The sequence below is a fragment of the Rhinichthys klamathensis genome, unplaced genomic scaffold, assembly GCF_029890125.1.
Source record: "Rhinichthys klamathensis goyatoka isolate OS25496 unplaced genomic scaffold, OSU_Roscu_1.1 h1tg000027l_1, whole genome shotgun sequence".
In the NCBI taxonomy this organism is placed as follows: domain Eukaryota; kingdom Metazoa; phylum Chordata; class Actinopteri; order Cypriniformes; family Leuciscidae; genus Rhinichthys; species Rhinichthys klamathensis.
Genome location: NW_026606577.1, coordinates 1,345,335 through 1,367,154, shown reverse-complemented (window position 1 = coordinate 1,367,154; position 21,820 = coordinate 1,345,335).

Here is a 21,820-nt window from a genome sequence, read left to right as displayed (position 1 = left end):
TGTTAGCTGGGTTACTAATGAGCGGACAAGCTGAATCAGGTTTGATAAGAGAGACATCTATACTGTGCAGAGCTGGCCTACTCCAGGATCAGGGTTGGGAAGGAACCACTCTTCAATATGACTGTCCTTTTTTTGTCATTGTGTTTTTCCTATATGCTAACACAGATGAGGCATCACTAATGAAAGTATAAAGTTCATACTATCTACCTTTTTCATTATTCCTGTCAGCATCTTGCGTCCTGTTGTTTGTCTCCGGGCCTCTAGAGGTCACCTGTGTTCCCCTATGCCTTAGTTCTTCCTCGTGTGTCCTTGTTAGCGTTATCCAGGTCACCTGTGCCTTGTTTCCCCTAGAGTATTTTAGCTGTGTTTTTCCCCTTGTTCCTTACTCGGTTTTTGAGTCTTGGCTATGTGTCTCCTGCTGTGTCCCACTGAGTCTTTCCAAGCTATCCCAAGTAAGCTGTTCCTAGTTATTTGATTTTGTTTTTTCTCCCCTCGTGGAGTTATTTTATTTCTCTCCTGTTATTGTTTGCATTATCTCTACTAATAGAAATACCTCATTCTGAGAAGAACTTTTGTTGGATTTTTTTTTAAAAGAAAATAAATCTACTTTGCCTGGAGTATTGCCTTGAGTGTTTCGTTTGGGTCCAACATTACCTCCTATGTGGCTAAGTGGTAGAACACTCAACTCTCCACTTCTGAGACCTGAGTTCGAGCCCAGGTTGTGACAGAAAAACCGAGTCAAACATGGACCCAGAGACACTCAGTTCCAAGGACCTGTTGGCGGTGATCGCTCAACATGAGGCATCTTCCCAGCGCCATGAAGCTGTTCTCAGCCGGCAAGAAGAGCTGATGACCAGTCATTCTCAACTCCTAGCCGAGATGATGAGTTCCATCCGCCAACTCTTTGAACGCCTTCCTGTTCCTTCACCTTCCTCCGGATCACCTCCGAGTGGAGACAGGCCTTCTCCAGTGGCGGAGCCCCGACTTCCACCTCCCAAGCCCTTTGCTGGAGATCCAAGTTCCTGCCAGGGTTTCCTCACCCAATGCTCCCTAACCTTCGAGCTCCAACCCTCAAGTTTTCCCACAGACCGTTCCAAGATAGCTTACATTATTACCCTTCTTAGAGACAAGGCGCTTTCCTGGGCCTCTGCAGTGTGGCAATCCCAGGAGGCCTGTTGTGACTCCTACGCGGAGTTTGTGGAGGAGTTCAAGCGGGTTTTTGATCATCCTGTCAGTGGTCGAGAAGCTTCTAAGCGCCTACTTTCTCTCCGTCAGGGTTCCCGCAGCACGGCGGATTTTGCTATTGAATTTCGGACCTTAGGAGCAAGGAGCGGATGGAATGATGAAGCGCTGAGGGTCTGTTTTCAGGGAGGGTTGTCTGAACCTCTTCAAGATGAGTTAGCCACCCGAGAACCAGCTGGGGATCTCGAGTCCCTCATAGCATTGGCCATCCGTCTGGACAATCGTCTGAGAGAGCGGAGATCGGCTCGCCGCCAGGTGTCTCAGTCCCAAGTTCCTCTGAGCAACTCTGTTTCTCCAGTTTGTGTTCCTTCGTTCAGAGCTTCCCCAGTCCCTGAACAGCTCCATGATTCCCCGGAGGACATGCAGTTAGGCCGTTCCAGGCTTTCTCCCAACGAAAGGGAACGTCGCATGAGGGAGCGTCGGTGCCTCTACTGCGGGGTTGCTGGCCACTTCCGCTCTACTTGCCCTGAGCTTTCGGGAAACGCCTGTCCCCGCCCAGCTACAGAAGGGCTGTGATGGGGAAAATTAGAGCTCCTCCTACTAACGCTGTCCTAGCTATTCCAGTCACTCTGTCCTGGGAGGGCCACCAGCATCAGGTCCAGGCTATGATCGATTCTGGTGCCGCAGGTGACTTCCTTGATCTAACCTTGGCTAAGGAACTTAAGATCCCTACCCAACTACTTCCTCAACCCCAGGCAGTTACAGCTTTGGATGGCAGACCTCTGGAACCAGGCAAAGTAACAGAGGCGACTCAGTCCCTGCGACTTACCATCTTTCAACACCAGCAGGAGGAGACCTTCTATCTCATAGACTCTCCCGAGTATCCTATTATCCTGGGTCATCCTTGGCTGTGCAGCCATAATCCCCAGATTGACTGGCCTACTGGCACCATTCTAAGCTGGGGTTCCTCTTGCCAACTCACCTGCATGCTTCAGAGTCCGTCAGCCCCTAATTCAGAGTTTCAAGAATCTGTTGATCTCTCTCGAGTCCCCAGTGTTTACCATCGGTTCATGGCAGTGTTCAGCAAGTCCCGAGCTACTTCCTTACCGCCTCACCGCCCTTATGATTGTGCCATTGATCTACTCTCTGGTTCCTGTCCTCCTAGGGGTCGGATCTTCTCCTTGTCCTCCCCCGAGCACTCAGCTATGGATACCTACATTAAGGAGTCCTTGTCAGCTGGCATCATCCGTGCCTCTACTTCCCCGGCTGGGGCTGGCTTCTTTTTTGTGGAGAAGAAAGACGGGGGTCTTAGGCCTTGTATTGATTACCGGGGCCTTAACAAAATCACGGTTCGGAATCGATACCCCCTTCCTCTCATGGCCACTGCTTTTGAGCTGCTTCAAGGGGCTTCCATTTTTACTAAACTGGATCTCCGCAATGCTTACCATCTTGTGCGGATCCGGCAAGGAGACGAATGGAAGACGGCCTTCAACACCCCCACGGGTCATTATGAATATCTAGTGATGCCATTTGGGCTCACCAATGCCCCAGCAGTGTTCCAAGCCCTGATTAATGATGTGCTCCGGGACATGCTTAATCTGTTTGTCTTCGTGTACCTGGACGATATCCTCATCTTCTCGAAGTCACTAAAGGAGCATGAGGAGCATGTAAGCCGGGTTCTCCAGAAACTGCTTGACAATCATCTCTATGTTAAACCTGAGAAGTGTGAATTTCATGTTTCCCAGACTCAGTTTCTCGGGTTTATCGTCACTCCTGGCCACCTGGAGATGGACCCCAAGAAGGTCAAGGCAGTCCACAACTGGCCCACACCTGCCACAGTCAAGGAGGTTCAACGTTTCATCGGTTTTGCAAACTTCTATAGGAAGTTCATTAAGAATTTCAGCTCTGTGGTTGCCCCCTTGACAGCACTTACTAAGGGAGGAGGAACCAAGATTCACTGGGGCCCAAAGGCAGCGGGGGCCTTCGAGGATCTCAAGCGCAGCTTCACTTCCGCTCCGATTCTCATGATCCCTGACCCAGAAAGACCTTTTGTGGTGGAGGTGGATGCCTCAGAGGTGGGGGTAGGGGCCATCCTGTCACAGAGAGGTGAGGATGGAAAATTACACCCTTGTGCCTTCATGTCTCGCCGCCTGTCTGAGGCAGAGCGTAACTACCACGTGGGGGATCGAGAGTTGCTTGCAGTAAAACTGGCCTTGGAGGAGTGGCGCCATTGGCTTGAGGGGGCTCAGCATCCTTTCCAAGTTCTCACGGACCACAAGAACCTGGAATATCTCCAGCAGGCTAAGCGGTTGAACCCTCGGCAAGCGCGATGGTCCCTGTTTTTTAATCGATTCCAGTTTCTTCTATCTTACAGACCCGGCACCAAGAATGTCAAGCCGGATGCCCTCTCTCGAGTCTACTCTTCTGAGATACAAGAGAAGCCCTTGGCATCGATTATTCCGGGCTCTAGGATAGTTGCGCCTCTGCAGTGGGAACTAGAAAGAGGGGTACGACAGGCCCTTGTCCATGAGCCCGATCCAGGCGGTGGTCCCGCCGGACGCCTGTACGTTCCCCTATCTGTTCGGGCCCGGGTCTTGCAGTGGGGTCATGAGTCGCCTTTGACGTGCCATCCAGGTAGTGCTCGCACACTGGAATTCCTCTAGCGGAGGTTTTGGTGGCCATCCCTCAAGAAGGATGTTCAGGTCTATGTGGAGGCCTGCCCTGTGTGCAACCAAGCAAAGTCTACACGTCAGCGACCCCAGGGACTGCTCTTTCCCTTACCTGTTCCCCACAGGCCATGGTCACACCTTTCTCTGGACTTCGTTACAGGACTTCCTCCATCCCAGGGCAACACTGTTATCCTGGTGGTTGTAGACCGGTTCTCTAAGGCTGCCCGGTTTATTCCCCTGCCCAAGCTGCCTTCGGCCAAGGAGACTGCTGAGCTCCTAATGAACCATGTCTTCCGGATTTTTGGTATTCCCCTGGATATTGTCTCTGACCGAGGTCCCCAGTTCTCGTCCCGGTTTTGGGGGGCCTTCTGCAGGCTTATTGGGGCCACAGCCAGCCTATCGTCTGGGTTCCATCCACAGTCTAATGGGCAGACGGAACGGATTAATCAGGATCTGGAAACCACCTTGCGGTGTATGGCGGCCAGTAATCCCACATCTTGGGCCACCTATATCATTTGGGCTGAATATGCCCACAACACCCTCCAGTCCTCAGCCACCGGATTGTCCCCTTTCGAATGCCAGTTTGGATACACCCCTCCGTTATTTCCCGAGGAAGAGGCGCAAGTTGGTGTTCCCTCGGCCCAGCGATTTGTCCTACGCTGTAGGCGGACCTGGAAGAAGGCCAGGCGTACCCTCCTTCAGACCTCCCAGAGATATCAAAGCCAGGCTAATCGCCGCCGCCGGACGGCCCCTAGTTTCCGAGCTGGTCAAAGAGTCTGGTTAGCCACTAAGAACCTGCCCCTCCGGGTCGAATCCAAGAAGCTTTCCCAGAAATACATCGGCCCTTTTCGCATAGCAAGGAAAGTTAACCCTGTTTCTTATCGTTTGTTTCTCCCTCGTTCACTTAGAATTAACCCCACTTTTCATGTTTCATTATTAAAACCTGTCTTGTCTTCTCCATTTACACCTCCCCGCAGACCCCCTCCACCTCCCAGGATCATTGACGGCCAGCCTGCTTACTCAGTGAGCCGGATACTGGACTCCAGGAGGGTCCAGAATTCTCTGCAGTATCTGGTGGACTGGGAGGGCTACGGGCCGGAGGAGCGCTCCTGGGTTCCAGCCAAGGACATCCTGGACCCAAGTTTGATTCATGAGTTTCGCACCCTGAGGCCAGGGTGTTCTGGAAGGAACGTCAGGAGCCGTTCCTAGAGGAGGGGGTCCTGTCAGCATCTTGCGTCCTGTTGTTTGTCTCCGGGCCTCTAGAGGTCACCTGTGTTCCCCTATGCCTTAGTTCTTCCTCGTGTGTCCTTGTTAGCGTTATCCAGGTCACCTGTGCCTTGTTTCCCCTAGAGTATTTTAGCTGTGTTTTTCCCCTTGTTCCTTACTCGGTTTTTGAGTCTTGGCTATGTGTCTCCTGCTGTGTCCCACTGAGTCTTTCCAAGCTATCCCAAGTAAGCTGTTCCTAGTTATTTGATTTTGTTTTTTCTCCCCTCGTGGAGTTATTTTATTTCTCTCCTGTTATTGTTTGCATTATCTCTACTAATAGAAATACCTCATTCTGAGAAGAACTTTTGTTGGATTTTTTTTTAAAAGAAAATAAATCTACTTTGCCTGGAGTATTGCCTTGAGTGTTTCGTTTGGGTCCAACATTACCTCCTATGTGGCTAAGTGGTAGAACACTCAACTCTCCACTTCTGAGACCTGAGTTCGAGCCCAGGTTGTGACAATTCCAGTAGATTGAGGATTCCTCAGTTCACTTAATGGTCCAATGCAACACAATTGATAACAATTGTGTCACTTAAAGATACAATATGTAAGTTTTTTCGCCACAAGAGGGCACAGTTTCCAACAATAACAAAGGCGTATGTGTATGACGCAGTGAACAGCTGAATGATGGGACTTGCTGTCAAGCTGATGGATATAATAATGTTTATGGATGAGTGCAAACCTCCATGTTTTTTAACATTACAGTGTTATGAAGCAGGTCGCGATTGCGAAAGAGACAGATATCGTCTCTTTAGCAATCGCGACCTGCTTCATAACACTGTAAGTGATACTATCCGCGGGACTTACATGCGAGTCCCGCGAATAGAAAGGAATAAGGACATTTAGAGCTGGATTACACACACAGGTCAGTTTATTAGACGAATTAAACTTGTGAGGTAATGCAGCGCTGCTTCACTTGGTCTAATGTAACACTATCACACTAAACTGCATTTAAATGTGTGTTGAAAGTTATAACGTTATTCTACGTGTTAGTTCGTTTGCTATACGAAACTAGCAAGGTAAGCTAGATCAACATTAGAATAACATACTGACCATATTCTAACATTTCATCATGTTGAGCTAACGTTATAACATTGATTTGTTGTATGTAGTACATTTGCTCACCTGTCTAAAGCTGTCAAGTCGTGACTCGTGAAGCTCTGTCAAGTCCAAGTTAGTCGCGGACGTGGAGCTCTAGGCATCTCAAAAACGCCACGCTGATATTGATCCTCATTTTAGTTCTCCTTGTTTGTCCCAAAGTCTGCTTGCCATGGTCTATGTTTGAACGAAACAAGAACTGCGTGCCGCTAAACGTTACGCACTACCAGTTGTCCACGTCTGTCGCCATGGTTACGTCATGGCCATGGCAGTGCGAGCGGAAACCGAGGTTAAGGCGGATATTGCGTCATTGACAGGCGACATTTGTTGGCCGGGACGGCCACTTATTTAAAATTGGAATTTCTCTGAAATAAAAAATCTTTGGAGACTTTTGGGATATTGTAAGTACACAACTGCAGGAAATATATCACACTGTGCAAGTGATTTTTGGATATTTTATTACAAAATTATTACATATTGGACCTTTAATTTCAATGTGTGTCTAAATAAGTTTACTTAATTGTTCAATTCTGACAATATTTGCATTTGAGATTTAAACAGCAAACATACTCAATTTAAATGAGCTATACTGATACATGTTTTGAAAATTACAAAGATAAATTATACAATGATAATTATATCTACCTTGTGAGTGACAGCTTTACCAGTTTAATTACTTACAATTGATATTCTGTAAAAATGTTCATATTTAGAGCGTTTTCCCTTCATACATGATGAGTTGATGGCAGGAAAGCTGAGTCTCCTCCTGTTAGGAGTTTGTTCTGCTCTCCTGTTTTTTCATTTATACTGAGTCTGGATCAGACTGGCCCACCCATATTCTGCCCACTGTGATTGTCAGGGCTCACAGAAGGAACAGACTGGATGGTAAGTTATTAAAGTTTATTTGTGCAGATGGATATTCAGTCGGAGATAACAGGTAAGGATCAAATGACTTTGAATCATTAAACAGGCTTAGCTGAATGGACAATGTCCTTTTTCTTTCTTGCAGATGGGTAGGATGCAGTCACACGGAAGATGGATGGATGGATTCAGAAGGAACGGGAAGCTGGTAAGTAGCAGGTTGGTTGAAGGAGAGTCAGAGTCATGTATTGACGAGACCAGACAAGTGACTGCAGTGAAGGTGAGTGCTTTATAGTGCATGTGGGTAATGGGGCACAGGCGACGGTGATTAGTAATCAGGTGATTGTGAATGGGGGAGTGTCCGACTGGGTGATTGGGAATGAGTGGGCGGCGATGGCGATGGAAATCGTGACGTGGATGGAATCCTGACAGTGATGTAATTTATCTTTTAATAATTTATTTTCTTTTTTGAACATTAGCTTTGAAATGTCATCCATTTGAACTCAAGAATACTCGAGCAGTCCATAATCCTCCCAGCCCCCCGTGTAAAAGCGTCAAAAAGCGTCAGCTAAATGAATAAATGTAACAGTGGGCAATAGCTGTCTCCTATACAGAACACATTATCAAAAATAATAAATGCTCTGTATAATGTGGAGTGAAAAAGCAACTAAATTGAACAGTGGTAATAAAAGGGATAGTCCATCAATAAATAAAAATTCTGTCATCAGTCATTCAGACAGTTTTGGTTCCCATTCGACTCAACAAAAAATACAATTAAAGGTTCCCCTATGGTATCCCCCTACAGCAACGTCATTTAACCCTTGTGCTGCATTAGGGACATTTTTGGTCTTTTGCAGTTTAATTTCTTTGACCATTTTGGCTGTTTTAATGCAAATGGTATGTAATTTGGCAAAATTGTGACTTTTTAGATAAATGTAAAAAAAATTATCCCATTTTGCAAAATATGTATAACACACTCTGTGTAGAACAAATAGTAACACTCAGCACCATAATGGACAAAAATGTCCCATTGAAACCCATTAAAACGTCGTTTAAAGCCGGGGCCATCATTAATACACAAATCATGATTTATGTTGAAACATCCTTTCATTTTGAAGCAAAAGCATTATATTTGCATTATATAGTGTATTCCACCAGATGACGTCACTACATAGGTATTCCCTATGGGTGGAAATGCATGTTATTTTCCTGGTTTCCACTAGGGGCACTATTGACTGTGTTATGAAGCATTTTAATGGCTCAATGATCTAAAATTGTTTCTGAGTATGTGTGGATGTCTGAGAGCAATGTGTGTCTGCGTTGAAAAAAGTGCGTGTGTGTGTAGGGCCTAAATATAATACATGGTGTTTAGGCGAGTGACAAATCACAATATCCTGAAGGTCATATTTTACCCTTTCTGTCTACTCTCTCTCTCTCTCTCTCTCTCTCTCTCTCTCTCTCTCTCTCTCTCTCTCTCTCTCTCTCTCTCTCTCTCTGTGTGTGTGTGTGTGTGTCAGTGGTGTATGTGTGTGTAGGCGTGTGTGTGTGCGTGTGTGTGTGTGTGTGTGCATTTAGCAAGAGAAAGCGCTTCTCACTGCATTGTTTTCTTTCGGTTTGATTCATGCGTATTTTACGCACAGACATGAACCTTTGACAGAGCTTCGTTTTTTTTTAGCAGTCTATGTTTCAAAGTTAATTGATAATTTCTCACATACGTAGAGGCACAAACACAGCCATGCAGTCAGTCCTTAGACAATAATAACACCTTTCATCTTGCGGCAACACAAAGATATAGCTGCGAGGGATCCAAACAAAGTCTGCCTTTGTTTTGGATTAGACTAGTTGAGAAATCATACAAGTGCGGTTGATGCAAAAGTTATAAAGCTGTGCACATCTTTGGTGCGGCAATTTCAAACTGAGCAGAAAATTCAGAGGAAAGTGGGTCTGCAGACACCCATGACAAGAGGAGGAGGGGGTGCAGTTTCTGCCCTAACAAAAAAAGAAAAATCTCCACCACCTCCTCAAAATGTGGCATTTACATCTGTAAGGAGCATGCATTGCAATTCTGCAGCTCCTGCAAATGAGCTGAAGAATGATTTTGTTTTGAAGTTTTGATATGTTTTATTAATAATAATAATAATAATAATAATTCATTACATTTTATATAGAGCTTTTCTCGGCACTCAAAGCGCTTTACATAGAAGGGGGAATCTCCTCAACCACCACCAATGTGCAGCTCCACCTGGATGATGCGACGGCAGCCATACTGCAAATTTGGCCAGGATGCCGGGGTTACACCCCTACTCCGAAAGACATCCTGGGATTTTTTTGTGACCACAGAGAGTCAGGACCTCGGTTTAACGTCTCATCCGAAGGACAGTGCTCTTTGACAGTATAGTGTCCCACTATGTTAGGACCCACACAGAGCACAAGGAGAGCACCCCCTGCTGGCCTCACTAATTTTATATTTATAGAATTAAATTGTTTATAGAAAAAATAAAAATTCATGTTCATGGTGATCTTGTAGTTTTGCTTTCTTTCTATAGCAAATTTTGATGTGTAGTGAGACAGGCACAGGTTATAATCACCTAGTAGAAATCAGGAAAATGTTTGCAGTACTACAGATGTTTGCAGTATGTCAATTATATGACAAATGGTACCAACTGGTGGAAAACAGTAAAAAGTAAATATTTTACCCCAAGGCTTGGTAATGACAGGGTATTTGAATAGAAATTATGATTTTATGATATTATGACAGTGGGTTCAAAAATGGATATTTGAATGGGTTCAAATAGGACCAAATTTGTCCTTAACACAAATTTTACACAAGATTTTTTTTTCAAAAATCTTACATATCACAAAAAAATAAAAATGCACCAAAAATAATGTTGCTGCTAATCTTTGACATATTCAAGACTGTGATAATCCAAAGCCAAGGTTTTCACTTTGCATTTAGTATATGGAAAATAATTACATTTTTGTGTTTTTTCCTCTTATACAAATTGATGGTATCACCACCAAAACTGGTATTTAAAGGGTTAAAATCCTGAAATTAAATAAATATTTGGTAGTTATGATGAGGACTGCTGCTGGTTAAAAGATTTAATTTGGTAAAAGTGGAAAATAATAATAATATATAATATTTTAGGCAATGTTTAATATGTGGCCATTTTTGTCCATTAACGCGCTAAGTGGGATTTTTTTTTTTAATCTGACAGAACACAAAATCTTTAAATGCACCAGAAATAATGTTGTTGCTAATCTTTGACATATTTAAGACTGTGATAATCCAAAGCTAAAGTTTTCTCTTTGCATTTAGTGTATGGAAAATAATTGCATTTTTGTGTTTTTTCCTCTTATACAAATTGATGGTATCGCCACCAAAACTGGTATTTAAAGGCTTAAAATCCTGAAATTAAATAAATATTTGGTAGTTATGATGAGGACTGATGCTGGTTAAAATATTTAACTCAGTAAAAGTGGAAAATAATAATAATATATAATATTTTAGGCAATGTTTAATATGTGGCCATTTTTGTCCCTTAACGCGCTAAGAGGGATTTTTTTTTAAAATCTGACACAACACAAAATCTTTAAATGCACCAGAAATAATGTTGCCGCTAATCTTTGACATATTCAAGACTGTGATAATCCAAAGCTAAAGTTTTCTCTTTGCATTTAGTGTATGGAAAATAATTACATTTTTGTGTTTTTTCCTCTTATACAAATTGATGGTATCGCCACCAAAACTGGTATTTAAAGGGTTAAAATCCTGAAATTAAATAAATATTTGGTAGTTATAATGAGGACTGATGCTGGTTAAAATATTTAACTCAGTAAAAGTGGAAAATAATAATAATATATAATATTTTAGGCAATGTTTAATATGTGGCCATTTTTGTCCCTTAACGAGCTAAGAGGGATTTTTTTTTTAAATCTGACACAACACAAAATCTTTAAATGCACCAGAAATAATGTTGCCGCTAATCTTTGACATATTCAAGACTGTGATAATCCAAAGCTAAAGTTTTCTCTTTGCATTTAGTGTATGGAAAATAATTACATTTTTGTGTTTTTTCCTCTTATACAAATTGATGGTATCGCCACCAAAACTGGTATTTAAAGGGTTAAAATCCTGAAATTAAATAAATATTTGGTAGTTATGATGAGGACTGATGCTGGTTAAAATATTTAACTCAGTAAAAGTGGAAAATAATAATAATATATAATATTTTAGGCAATGTTTAATATGTGGCCATTTTTGTCCCTTAACGAGCTAAGAGGGATTTTTTTTTTTAATCTGACACAACACAAAATCTTTAAATGCACCAGAAATAATGTTGCCGCTAATCTTTGACATATTCAAGACTGTGATAATCCAAAGCTAAAGTTTTCTCTTTGCATTTAGTGTATGGAAAATAATTACATTTTTGTGTTTTTTCCTCTTATACAAATTGATGGTATCGCCACCAAAACTGGTATTTAAAGGGTTAAAATCCTGAAATTAAATAAATATTTGGTAGTTATGATGAGGACTGATGCTGGTTAAAAGATTTAACTCAGTAAAAGTGGAAAATAATAATAATATATAATATTTTAGGCAATGTTTAATATGTGGCCATTTTTGTCCCTTAACGCGCTAAGAGGGATTTTTTTTTTAAATCTGACAAAACACAAAATCTTTAAATGCACCAGAAATAATGTTGCCGCTAATCTTTGACATATTCAAGACTGTGATAATCCAAAGCTAAAGTTTTCTCTTTGCATTTAGTGTATGGAAAATAATTACATTTTTGTGTTTTTTCCTCTTATACAAATTGATGGTATCGCCACCAAAACTGGTATTTAAAGGGTTAAAATCCTGAAATTAAATAAATATTTGGTAGTTATGATGAGGACTGATGCTGGTTAAAAGATTTAACTTGGTAAAAGTGGAAAATAATAATAATATATAATATTTTAGGCAATGTTTAATATGTGGCCATTTTTGTCCATTAATGCACTCAACGGCGTAAAAAATCTAATGCAGCACAAGGGTTAAGCATGGCATTTAACAACGTCAATAACATTTTAATAATTTGAGCTTGGTTCGGCACAGCTACAAACCGTTCTCGGCCCGAAATTCTCAGCACGGTTGGCTAAAGCGTGCAGTGCGTGTAGTGACGTCGCTCCTCAGGATTGGTCACTTGTCTGTTGCCTGGCTACCATTTTTTCTGTAGCTGGCCAAGCCCACTCTTTGAGAAAAGTAAACACAAGTTAATAATAGAAATATCTGATTATCCTTTATAACGCAGTTACTATTTACATCTCATACCGTCTGTAAACTCTTGAGTTACCAATGGAACGACTGACACATTTATATTACATTCCAAAGAACTCTGTTATCAGCCCCACAGTGGAAAATGAAACCATATCTGTACCAGTTGGGCCGGATCGGCACGGAATGGGACAGTTAAGCAACAAGAACAATTTCGCTCGACGGTGGAAAAGTGGCCATTGTTACCTTGATAACATAGCAGCACATTTACTGTATGTTGTGATGTAGCTGATAAACCATTCTGTTTCATTATGGAATTGGACTCAGATCCACCAATAAAATGCATCCTCAAATCAGTGTTGTAACCATTAGTGTACAAACCTCCATATGATTAGTCATACTTTGATGTAAATACAGTGAGCTTTGCAAACGGTTGTGCGTGTAGGCCTCTCACAGAGGAAGGTTGATTTGTCAAACAAGCAATGACAAGTGTCCCTATTACTTCGAAAACAGACAGAAATAAGTCATCTGAGAAATCAGTCACAGTAAACTCTGAAGACTAATTATAGCCATTATGGTTTGCTGTTGAGCACCTGAGGGTGCTGTTAACACCTGTGCTGAATGCAGAGATGAGATTCATTAGAGGTGTGAAAGCAACAGATCTAAACACACAGTGAACGCACTGATGCAATAGCTGCTTCTCATTATTCAGGGGTCAGTTACATATTTTTTTGTTGTTGATGTAATTGTAATTTGTTTGTCTTTTATTTGACAAGTAGATATACAAAAAAAATCCTCTCTGTGCAGGTGCCAAATTTGTTACCTACAAATTCCAACAAAAATAATCAAAGAAAGCTGATGATCTTCTCAGTCAGACATTGTTACTAATAGATAATAGACATAGTTACTAATTGTGGCAGCCTGATTTTAAGTTCTCTCAAAAAGTGTTGTTTAAACTATACTGCAACAGTATTAACAAATACATTTATATTTTTTTTTTTACAACATAAAATTTAATATGTAATATCTGTAATGATGCTTTATATCATTTTTAAAGCTGAAACACAATCTAAAACATGTCCTTCTGAGAAGGTATCAGTTATATATTTTTTTTAAATGTTAATCTTAAAACTGCTGTATGGGAGATTTGGCTCTCCAGCGGTTGAGGTGTAAAACTGGCTTCAAAAAAAGGATTCAAAAGCATCATAAAAGTATAGAGAGTGGTCCATTCAACTCTGCACTTTATTGAAGTCTTCTGTAGCACTATAATAGTTTAGTGTGATATGTCTGGATCAGACCAATTTATAAACAAATCATCCAGATAATTTCACTGAAAACGAGTAAAAAAATGATTAATTAATGAATCGAACATCGGTGCTGCTCTTATGGAACTCACACAAAGCCGATTCATGTAGCACACAATGGAACACTTTTATGATACTGTTATGGTGCTTCATTCTGCATTTATTGTGATTGCATGGAAAACAGTTTTCAGGATTTGTCCTTTCGAGTTCTACATTCGAAGAATATGAGGGTGAAAAAAAATAAAAACAGAATTTGTATCGTCTGGAGAAATATTCCTTTTAATTGCACAACCGTAATCAAGACCTGAGTGACTCTTCTTTATTTGGTAAAATCGTCATAAGATTTAACAGATCCTAACAAATAACATACACTTCTGAATTAGTGATCCTTTTTAAGTGTGTAACTTACTGTCACACTTGATCTGGAGAAAGGTCTGGCTATGGATATGTTGTCAGTTAAAAACTTACTAGAGCCTTCATGTTCACTTTCTTTTTTTCAGTATTTTAGTATTAAAAAGGGAAATAATTATAATTTGATGTAAATAGAATGGGCTTTGCAAATGGCAGTGTGTGTGGGCCTCTATCCTTTAGTCACATGGGTTGATCTGTCATGTACAGTGACATGTCATTGTTTAGGTTGTTACTCTTTCTGATGTCAGAAAGTAAATCATGTGAAAACTCAGAGGCCCAATTATAATTGTTATCATTTATTATACGCTTTATTATTGATTTGGAGTTGAAGTAATAATAAAGAACCGTTCGTAAAAGTTGTGAAATAGTGTAAACACACGCACGCACGCACACACACTGCAGTGATGCAATAGTTCCTCAGATGATCATAATAAATGGTGACATAATCAGATGGTCATTATCAGTGATGGGAATAACGGCGTTATAAATAACGCCGTTACTACCCAGCCAACACACCCATGTGGGGCCCAAAGGGGTTGTACTTGGGCTGATATCTGGGGCCCACCTGGGCTACCCAACTGGGACCCAGGTAATTTTGTCCTCAGTTTCCATGGAGGCCCCACATGGGTTAGCCCAGATGGGTTGATGATGGGATCTTGATGGGCTCCATATCGGGCCCATATGGGTAACCTAGGTAGCTCCCATTTAGGGCCTACAGGAGTCTGCCCACATGGGTTGATGATGGGACCCAGATAGGTCTTATCTAGGGCTCTTATGGGCCACAACAGGTATATAGATGGGCTACTATATTTGTTTGTTTGGGTTACCTTATTTTACAGTAAACCCCTAAATACAAACATTACATGTAATCCACTAAACTACACTAAAATGTTAAAGGTATTCAATGAACAGAAGCAGTAGTTCATGCTTTACTTTATTAAGCAAGTTATAATAACAATTTTAACACGACTATTAGAACATTGCACATTTACAACTTTATAAAACACAAGTATCAAAATGTTAACTATAAAAAAGTTAAAGCTCCTGACAATTTCCAAAACAGCTTCTCACTCCTCTGTCGTCGCTCTCCCAACGGTCCTTTGAAAAGAGAAAATAAATGAATCAACCATTATGCCACTTTTTAAAATTCATTTTCACAGTTCAAACAGATGTGTCAGGTTAGCCTTTTGGTGCCCCACATCAAGTTTATCAAGATAAGGGGGTTTGCAAACCTGTCCTGGAACACCATCTGCACATATTGAATGCAGAAAATGTACATTTTGACCAATTTTTACCTCTTTTGAAGTCATTTCAATATTCAAGTCATTAAATGTTCACTTTGTTGTTAAACCATTATGCTGCCTCATAAGTCTGTCTAAAATCAGTTTTGTGAGGCACCTTAGTGTGTAAACCCTGCCTGCTAAGACATTGCCTGATAGGGCAGCGAGGCAATGAGTCAGCTGCCTAAGTTTTCGGATGCAGACATTGTATGTCTCCCACATCTAATACACCTGATTCATCACATTAGCTCATTTGTAGAAACTGCTAGATCTGAAGTGGGTGTGCAGTGCTGAGGGTTCCCAGGACAAGTTTGAAAACCCCTGATTCAATATCTTTTGGCTACAATCATTCTTGTCTTTTAAAAGTTTGTATTTCCATATTAAAACAAGCATATCTTAAGACTTTTACCCATCTTGCTCTCCACCACACTCAAAAAAATGATATGTTGGCTTTACTTAACTTTTTTATGTAAACAGGTTCCACCGGTTCCACATAACTATGTTTCGTTAAACAAACATAATATGTTCATGTAACTTCAACATCATGGAATTTGGTCATTTTAAGCGACTCAATTAAACTCTGAGCTAATGAGTTAATTAAGTGAATAATTGAGTGATGATTGAGCATTATTGAAGACACCTGATGTTAACAAGCAGAATCTCTGAAGGAGAAAACCGGAACGTTTAAGTCACCATTATGGAGATAAGTGTGTGTTTTAGTTGGGCTCTTGACCATTAACTTATTAACTTTAGGTTTTGTTTGGTTGCTGTACATGAGTTATAACAGCCGGATGAACAATAAACAAAGGTCATCTGATGGTGTTGACTGTGTTTTAACCCTCTGGGGTCTGAAGTGTTTTTGGGGTCCTTGAGATGTTTTGACATGCTCTGACATTTGTGCTTTTTTCAGTTGCTTATAAACATATTAATGGCACAGGTGAAATTACACTCTATATAGCACACACAGGGCTACCATAATATGTGAGCAACATGTATGTACATGTTTGTATTTTTGAGAGAATATTGTTTATGCGTGGTTATTGAAAAAACTAAAAAATAAAGTTTATAATATAAGGCCACAAATAACATACTAAATATTTGTCCACAAGACTTTTGACTAGTGGATGTTATCGCCTAGAGTTTTTGCTTCAAATTGATCTGAAAATCATTCTGCCTTATCATTCACATAAAACAATAGATTGTTTTAAATTGTGAAAAACATTTTTTTGTTTGCAAAGGCAATATGCGGATGGGCGGAACGGCCCAACCCCCTCATGAATAATTAGGCAGTTCTCACCTGAGCAGTCTGCATACTAATGAGCCTTTCATTCAGGGGTGTCACACAAGAAAGAATGCAAGGACAATATATATACACTACCGTTCAAAAGTTTGGGGTCAGTGAGAATTTTATTTTATTTTTTTGGAGGAAAGAAAACAATACTTTTATTTATCAAGGAATAATTAATTTGATCGAAAGTGACAGTAAAGACATTTATAATGTTACAAAAGTCTTTTGAACTTCCTATTCATCAAAGAATCCTAAAACAAACAAAAAAACTGTACAACTGACAGACCAACAACTGTTTCAACATTGATAATAATAATAAATGTTTCTTGAGCATCAAATCCTCATATTATACTGATTTGTGAAGGATCATTTGACACTGAAGACACTGACACTGGTGATGCTGAAAATTCAGCTTTGATCACAGGAATAAATTACACTTTACTATATATTCACACAGAAAACAGCTGATTTACACTGGAGATAATATTTAATACTATAACTGATTTTTGTTGTATTTTTAATCAAATAAGCGCAGCCATGGTTAGCAGAAGAGAATTCTTTTAAAAGTATTTAAAATCGTACCGACCCCAAACTTTTGAACGGTAGTGTATATAAATAAATAAATGTTTATACACACACACACATATATATATATATATATATATATATATATATATATATATACAAACAATCAAAATTTAAATGAAAGCCAAAAGCACATTTATAGTCACACCTTTTAGCCATCCACATACCATTTTTAGCCATCCACCGCGGTAAAAATAAACCAGTCGCATTGCAAAGTCGTTCGCGAAATGACCGCCAGGTGGCGCAAAGGGACATGTAGCAAAACGTAAGTGGGGCTAATGTCTAATGTCTCTCAGTAGCCTAAGGATGAAATACTACAAGTTATGGTAATTTCCAAATAAGCCTACAACAAATTGTTGGTCATACAGATAAGATATAATCTTTTAAAACTTTAAAAGGCTAAAGTAGGCCTACACTCTCACAGGCTAAAGACAAAACGTTTTCTCGCTCATGTCACAAACAGACGTTTGGGTAATTCTCAGTGAGAAAATTCATAGCTGAGCGGTAGAACTTACGGTTCATCATCAAGATGACATGGGTTCAAATCCCGCACAAACATAGTCTGCTGTAAATTTTATATTTATTATTGCAAAGAGATTTGTCTAGCTCTAAAACTCTGTTACACCATACAGTTTTTTTTTTTTGCTTATATTTATAAAATACAATTATCATGCATTTCCATTTCACACTAAGTAAAAATACAAAAAAACAAAATAGTATCCAACAGAACGACTTTGCATCTGTATAATAATAGGCTACCAATCGTAATTTCAAAAGCAGTTCTGTAAAAAAATAAATTATATATAGCCTATATATATAGGCTATATATATATTATTTTTTTTATTCCAGGCTCTCATGCCACACCCCCGATTTCTCACGCTGAAGTGTCAACCCGGTCGGTCAAATTCCTGAAGGATATAGTTTATCTATAGATACCTGTTGAGCCACTCGTGATCGACTAGTTATTATACCGCAAATTAGTTAAAATATCCCGTAATCTATCTAGAGCGAGCGTGCATGCGAGACAGATATTGTGCTCCAAACCGTGCGCGCACATGGCAGAGAGGTCTGTTCCCTACAACCTAGAGTTTTTAAAAACATGGTTTTAAGTAAAGTGTGATTTGCCAGGGGGGATTGGGATTTCCTTCTGGTCTAAACATCCCTGCTTCTGCTGAATTATTTTAATCCCCACACCCCTCCCTCCACAGCTAATCAATGCTATAGGCTACTTCACCAATATCAAATATATAAAATAGAGATATGCAACAGGCACGTTTAAACGACAAACAATAAAATCAAAACCAGCGTTTCAGTTGTTCATTAGTTCCAGTGGCCTTAATGCATGCACGGCTTTTCAAATTTTACAAAGCGTGTTGAGATTATTTTGAATGAAATATTGAAGTTTATAATTAAGTGTTTTGGCACACCATGCCGAGTGGCCCTATGCATTTTTCTAAAGTCGGGTTTTATTCTGGCATGGTGAGTTAGTGTTCGACAAACACGGCGGCGCGTTCATTTAGATTAATTTATTTTTCTCATTATTACAGCTAAAATAACTTAGTAGGCGACTCCGTAATTTTTTGGTCATACAGATAAGAGTAGAGTAGCTTACATCGTTCAAAACTGTAAACTTGTATTCATATTAGGCTAACGACAAAAACAGTATAGGCTATCTGTCGTCTCTGTCTCCGGGAACTGCGCGTCACAAAAATGAACCGAAAGCCACTTCAGCTCAGTCACGATAAGAAATCGGCTATGTCTAAAGCCTTTAAATGTCTAAATATTTAGGCTAATAAATGTTATCTGATTATAGGCTAATCCATATGAAAACTAGAGGAACAGAGGATCTACTCAAACATGCAATGTAAGCGCTTCCCAATGAGAAAATGACAAGGGTGAAAATATCGCTCTAATTAAATGTAGGCTAAATCGCCCTGAATTAAAATGTAAAAACAGATCAAATAATGTATTTGTCGAAATGTTGCGATATTGTTTCATTTAAGTTCATAATTGTTCTATAAATGTTATTTAATTTAGCAGCATTACCACGAAGCACCGTGTTTCGATATTTATTTGAATAATACAAAATCAAATAAAAACTTAATTCACAAATTGCATGCCTGGTTGTAAGGATCCAAAGATCCCTGTAGAATTTAATATTGAGTTGAACATTGACAACAAATTAACAAGCGTTTTTTCAGATTATATTTAGTTTTGCTTGGAAAAAGCTGCCCCAAACCAGTTTTATTTCATCAATTATTGAAATAATGAAATATTTAGTAATAAACTTTTATGACAGAAATATCACTAGGCTACATGTAATTCCATTTAATTCCTTCATTATCAACACTGTCTAGAATAGCGATTTAAGTGTGAATTGCGACTTCTCTTTGTGTTAAGTCAGCCTCAGACTCCGATAGCCTGTGGGGGGTTGGAGGGACAGTTGCTGAACAAAGGTGTTAATGTTCCTCTTTCATATGGAGAGTGTCGGATAGCCAGCCTGATAAGCAGGCAAAATTATTGTAAGGATAAATCTGTGTCCAAATGTAGGCCCCATATTTTATATAAATTTATAATAGTAGTTTTAGTATATTATAAATATTGTAGTTTATTTATTGTAGCCTATTTAAAGTTTTTTTTCACACAAAATTTCAATTGAAGTTATTGTACGGTGAATTCAACAAGGCATGCTGTGTCTTTGAAGCAACAATTAAAGGCTAAATAATTTTTTCGTGATTTGTATGGCTGACACGCAGCGACATACAGTAGTATTATCAGAGCGAGGGAGACTAAATAAACTTGTTAAAAAGAGATCCAGCTCGAGAGAGGCAAAGAGAAACGCATGTTTTTAATTTAAATATGTTTCTTTGGACAATTTTCGTTTTGTACTGTTTTAATTGTTTAATTTAGCTGTAATTTCTTTGGCAATACGAATTTAAAATGTCGCAAGAATAAGATTAGCCTAGTGTTTCTTATTTTGCATCGCAAAAGAAATAAACTCTAAACCGATGCAACCCTGTTTTAAATAAAAAAAAAACTGTCCCGACACTTTATTTAAACCTTGAAATGTTCGAACTTGGTTTCAAACATAAGTAATTTTTGTGTTCTTTTACATTACACAATAATTTAGCAGACTAAAGACGAGCTTCTTCTTTTTCATTTTCTGATGCAATCGGCTGACAATCTTCCTTCATCAGTTTTTGTCGTTTGTGCGGCTGCGGTTCTACAGGAATGTAGCAAATTTATGTTGTAATGATAATCAAACAAAACTCTTGACTTTAAATAAGTAAACAGATATAAACAGTTACCTATTTAAGCATCAAGGTGGGAAAATATAAACGTAGGACAACATCGGTTAACAACATGTATGCTACATTGAGATTCGATCTCGGGTCGATTGAAGCTCCTCGAAGTTCGTGTCGTTGCGTTGATCACTGAGCTACCGTCTGTACGCTGATAAAGTTGTAAAGCCTCATTCATGTAGCCTAAATGTTTTTATTGCAATGTTTTATGTTGAAATGTTTTCATTATTTATTCAATTACATTTCAGTAGCCTAATTTCAGTATTGTGATTATGAATTATTTTAACTACATTTCACTTGTTGAATTCTTCTGCTACCAGCTTTCAATCGCTCTGAATCAGCGCGGTGCGGCAGCAGATTACGCATTAGAGAGAATAAACCGGAATAAACAAACACTTTTCAGAGTCTATGATTACAGCGCCTCTTAGCGGTAAAAGGCAGCAAATACACCACACATTTTACCGCCGCGGTGGAACGGCTGATGTGGGCATTGTCATGGCTTGCCGACATTTGCGTTTGAATAGCGCGCGTCCTCCGTGGGCGTGTCAGATTAACGCGTAATGAAGTGTAATGAGCTGGGGAAAAAAAATACTGACAGCACTCTCTTTTCATACAGATTGTATAAACTGAGAATATTTGTTTTTTATATAAATTACTTCATTTAAAAGAAGAGAATTTAAGCTTCATAAAGAAAAACCTCTCGTGCCTGTGTGACAAGTAATCGCGGAGTTACAGTTAATCTTAGGACGCGTTTCAGAATGGACTTCACTGACAGAGAGAACGCAGAACTCGCATCATGTTTGTTTTTCTTTATTTGGTGAAAAGCACAACACTTTGTTTTTATTGTGAGTATCCACAAAAAAAATAGAAACTTAACAGGATCTAATGATGTACAACACTTATATGTAAGATCAAAATTAACCGAGTATTTTGAGTCTCTTTTACACTGATAAGAAAAAAAGCGAGACAATCGCGCCGGCGCGATAGCCGACCCCAGGGGGTTAACATAATCATTATTTCACAATCATTTCACATGAGTCACTGAACTTATATTAAACCGAATTTCTGAGTTAAGTTTACCTTATGGATAATAGCAGCTCTGTCATTGTAGAGCATACTATTTTTAGACTTTTCAATGAAATTCAAATGATCAAATAAATAAATAAAAAAGAAACTTTCTAAAAAATATTTTGAGTAGGCACACACAGACATCAAGAATCAGCCTGTGAATCTCAACAATGGTGACAATTATAAAGCATGTTGCAGTGCATTCTGGGTGCCACCAATCAAAACTCATTCATGGCTCCCATCATGCA